Source organism: Eulemur rufifrons, chromosome 30 (assembly GCF_041146395.1).
Source record: "Eulemur rufifrons isolate Redbay chromosome 30, OSU_ERuf_1, whole genome shotgun sequence".
Classification (NCBI taxonomy): domain Eukaryota; kingdom Metazoa; phylum Chordata; class Mammalia; order Primates; family Lemuridae; genus Eulemur; species Eulemur rufifrons.
This window is the reverse complement of record NC_091012.1, coordinates 51,550,313-51,555,641: the sequence shown is the minus strand read 5'-3', so window position 1 is coordinate 51,555,641 and position 5,329 is coordinate 51,550,313.

Genomic DNA, 5,329 nt, shown 5'->3' with positions numbered 1-5,329 from the left:
TATTTTTTTAAAAAATGTGCCCATTAATATGACAATGTGCATTTTGTGATTGTTCCTTTGTATGTATTCCTATGGCATGCTGCTTTTACTTTGCCACTGATTTCATTCCGACTTGTATTATAGTTAAATTATTTACAATTCTGAGGATGCAAAATGATGGTTTATGGGACACTTCTAGCCCATAGATATGCATCATTTGGCCAACACATGTTCATATTAAAAAAATTGCCAATATTTCAAAAATAGGAAGGTTCACACAAAAATATGAATTCCTGACTATTCCTGAAAAAATGAAATCTGGTATACAGCACCCCCATTTCCTCATAGCAACAACTCACTGGAACTGAACAGTGGCTGCCCTTATTATCAACTTGACATTGAATCTGAAAGTAGGTTACTACTATTTTTCATGGAACTGGCATTGTTACTCTTATTATAGTAACTTTAAGAAGAAAGTGAAATATTTTTCTATACCCAGTTTTTATAAAAATTAGGAAAACAAAACCTGGAGTAAGAGGGGAGGGGACTGTTTTGTTTCAAGAATTTAAGGATAGAGGTGGGTTGAAGAATAGGTAAGGTCAGAAACAGAGAGCTTGGGTGAAACTGCTGAGATGGCAGAGTGAAAAAGAAGAGGAAGTAGTTATGTTACTCCTTTTACGAGGCTTCTCCTGGAAGGGGAATCACATCTAGGCCATATCGTACTGCCTCTCTGCCTTTAACTGAAATTTTCATTGAGTGCCTACACTATACCAGGCACTGGGGATACTGTGGTGAACAAAGGAGACATAGCTCCTGCTCTCATGGAGCTCCCCACACAATTGAGATGGGGAGCCAGACATTAATGTTAATAAATGCTATGAGGGAAAATAAGAAGGTACTAGAAAACAAACACTAAAGAAAATTTTCCTTACCTAGGGTATCAGGGAAGTCTTCCCTGAGGAAGTGACACTTAAATTGGGGCCTGAAGACTAAGTAGGAGTTAGTCAGGCAAAGAGAAGAGGATAGAGTTTTGCCGGGCAGAGGGAATAGCATGTGCAAATAGCACAAAACAGTCAGGAGTTTGGTACCACTGTAAATCTGACAGAGGTCAAGTGGCTGTTGTTAAAGAGCAAGGAGCAGAGTGGCTGGAAGGGTTAACAAGGTCATATCATGCAAGGTCTTGGAGGCTGTGGAAAGAAGTTTGGATCTTTAGAGCAGTCAGAGTCACCAAAATGTTTTAAGCAAAATGCACCATGATTTGAATTTTGCTTTAACCTTTGCTTCAGCCACCCAATAGTGAATTCTAGTCCATACAGAGTTATCATTCTCATTGTTTTCTATGCTTAGAGCAGCTAAAGTTTTTTTCCATAGAGGATTTTTAAATTTTTTCCATTCAAAGGTAATAATTGGGCCGGGCGCGGTGGCTCACGCCTATAATCCTAGCACTCTTAGAGGCTGAGGCAGGAGGATTGCTCGAGGTCAGGAGTTCGAGACCAGCCTGAGCAAGATTGAGACCCTGTCTCTACTAAAAATAGAAAGAAATTATATGGGCAGCTAAAAATATATATATAGAAAAATTAGCTGGGCATGATGGTGCATGCCTGTAGCCCCAGCTACTCAGGAGGCTGAGACAGGAGGATCGCTTGAGCCCAGGAGTTTGAGGTTGCTGTGAGCTAGGCTGATGCCACTGCACTCTAGCCCGGGCAACAGAGCGAGACTCTGTCTCAAAAAAAAAAAAAAAAAAAAAGAATTCCTTTCTAATTATAGACAACTTGATCACACACAAAATTTCTTTCATAAATTTATCCTTAATGAACTTTTCACAACTTACGCAGACCTTTCATGACACAGACTTTCTGCTTTGTCCTATACTTCCTGTTTCTTAAATAACCAGTCATTTTACTTTAGGACATAATTTATTACACAAGATTCTTTCTCATACTAAATTATTCTCTTTTCTTTTTAACCTTCCTTTTCAAAAATACATACATCTTCATACCTATAACTTCTTCACATCTCTCTCTCTTATTTATGGTTGCTTTTCCATCTTGTTTCTATTTCCTTCCTAAATTTACTTTTTGAAACAACCTTAAATAACCTTGTAAATTTAGACAAAATTATTCTTTTTTCTCAATAAAGAACATATTTTTATGCTTTATAATTTTTCTTATCAAAAACACATCTTACTTTTTTGTTACACTTTGTATACAGAATTATATATATTAATTAGAATTTTAACTCTTAGTAATCTTAATTTCTGTTGAAAATTTAGGAAGCAAGCAATTTTGAACAGTCACATATTAATAAATTATTATTAATATAAATGAGAGCCTTTTTAGATACATGTTTTCCCATAACATAATTTTCATGTGTATTAATAGACACAAATATATTTAATCTTTCTATAAAATTTGAGAAGCCAATATAAAACTTATATTCAGCAGTTTGTTTCAGTATTTTATCTTATTTGAAAATGACCCAGACATTTAATGAGTATGTATTATTTAATTTAACTTTAAGATTTTAAGTTAACAAAAAGATTTTTGAAACTATGAAAAGTTCATTTATAAACATTTATGTCATTTACATTAACCTAATTTATTTAATTTTAACAATTATACCTAGATTACTTATGAAAAGTGAGATGTTACACAAAGTTAGTCATCATTTCAAGTTATTTCCCTGTTAACCATTTTTATACTTTGTAAGTATCAGGTGTTCATCTAAATAAAAACCTTAAAGTTAAGTATATGGGTATTTTGCTGATAATTGAGAAGAGACAACTGTTTTTATTAAACCAACAATATTCAATAAGATTATTGTATTTTTAAGTTGGGTTTATAGTTTTATGACCTTAAAACATCTAGCAGAGACAAATATAAAACTTTCTAATCAGTAAATCCAGAGAAAAATATGTGCTGACAACTTTGAAGACATTTCTATTTTCATTTTACCTATAATTTTAAAAGCAGCTTATTTCTTAAAGATTTACTTAAGCCATATAAGCGAAAAGGTATTTGGGTTAATTACTGTATATTTTATATGAGTGCTCATTTATCTAAGCCAATCTGAATAGAATTCCTTAATGCATTTCTGCTACTATATCAGATTTTACCTTATAGATACAACATACAACATGATACATGAACATATGCATAAACATACCTAAACATATGTACACAATGATCTTCTAAAACTTTCATTTTAGAGTTTTTGTCATGAGATTGTAATACAAACTCACCAGTTTATAAAAGACAGTTGGATCCAAATTACATTTTTGGCAAAATGGGACCTGTTCATATGGCTAAACTTTATTTGCCCTGATAGGTAATCTAATGGAGGATGTGGACCAAAATGTTGGGTAAAATGGTTTGGTTTTTAAAAAATCTCTTTCACCTGTTCTTTTCCCCTCTTTTTTCAGTTTCAGATGAATTTAAGGTTAAATTTTTTTATATTATTTATTTCAGCTTATTATGGGGGTACAAAAGTTCAGGTTATATATATTGCCCATGTCCCACCCATCTCCCCCAAGTCAGAGCTTCAAGCATGTCCATTCCCCAGACAGTGCACATCGCACACATCATGTAGGTATACAACCATCACCTCCCCCCACCCCCCACCTCAGTCCGATATCCAATTGGTGTTATTTTCAAATGTGCACTTAGGTGATGATCAGGGAAACCAATTTTCTGGTGAGTACATTTGGTGCTTATTTTTCCATTCTTGGGATACTTCACTTAATAGAATGGGTTCCAACTCTCTCCAGGAGAACAAAAGGGATTCTATATCACCGTTATTTCTTATAGCTGAGTAATATTCCATGGTATACATATACCACATTTTACAAATCCATTCATGAATTGATGGGCATTTGGGTTGTTTCCACATCTTTGCAATTGTGAATTGTGCTGCTATAAACATTCGGGTGCAGGTGTCTTTTTTGTAGAATGACTTTTGTTCTTTTGGGTAGATGCCCAATAATGGGATTGCTGGATCAAATGGTAGTTCTACTTGAATCTGTTTAAGGTATCTCCATAATGCTTTCCACAGGGGTTGCACTAGTTTACAGTCCCACCAGCAGTGTATGAGTGTTCTTGTCTCTCCGCATCTACGCCAACATGTATTGTTTTGGGACTTTTTGGTAATGGCCATTCTCACTGAGGTTAAGTGATATCTTATTGTGGTTTTGATTTGCATTTCCCTGATGATTAGAGATGTTAGAATTTTTTCATAGGTTTGTTAGCCATTCTTATATCTTTCAGTAAAGTCTCAGGATACAAAATCAATACACACAAATCAGAGGCATTCATATATGCCAATAACAGTCAAATGAAGAACCAAATTAAGGACTAAATACCCTTCAAAATAGCAACAAAGAAAATAAAATACCTAGGAATATATTTAACTAAGGAGGTAAAGGACCTCTATAGGGAGAACTACGAAACACTGAGGAAGGAAATTGCAGAGCATGTAAATAGGTGGAAAACCATACCATGTTCATGGATCGGAAGAATCAACATTGTCAAAATGTCTATACTACCCAAAGTGATCTACAGATTCAATGCAATCCCTATTAAATTGCCAACATCATTTTTCACAGATATAGAAAAAATAATTTTACACTTTGTATGGAACCAGAGAAGACCCGTGTAGCAAAAGCAATTTTAAGCAATAAAAACAAAATGGGAGGTATTAATTTGCCAGACTTCAAACTATACTACAAGGCTGTGGTTATTAAAACTGCTTGGTAGTGGCACAAGTGCAGGGACACTGACCAGTGGAACAGAACAGAAAATCCAAATATAAAACCATCCTCATATAGCCATCTAATCTTTGACAAAGCAGACAAAAACATACTCTGGGGACAAGAATCCTTATTCAATAAATGGTGCTGGGAAAATTGGGTAGTCACATGTAGAAGACTGAAACAGGACCCACAGCTTTCACCTCTCACAATTAAATTTTTAATGTTTATATTTTAGCTAGGACTGGCTGAGTTGTATAAGAAAACCAAAATCTCCAGGTAGCTTTGAATTTTTAGTAACAAATCTATCTTTGGTTTGTTGGTCTGGTTTGCTTGACTTGTCAATGTAGATGGGAAAGCATTTTAGCAAGTTTTTTTTCCAGTTTTTTTTCTGGCCCCTGTGTGGCAGACAAAGCAATTATTATGTTGGACAGAGATACCCATGTTATTGCTCTGAGCTCAAGATTTTGACCTGTTTTAGCTGAGAGCCTAACTTTATAAACATTTTCTAGTTATTAACATTTTTATAGAATATTAATTCTTCAATCAACTGTTCCATTACCCTAAGCAATTGTTACTCAGGCAAACCTAAATTTATATTAAAAG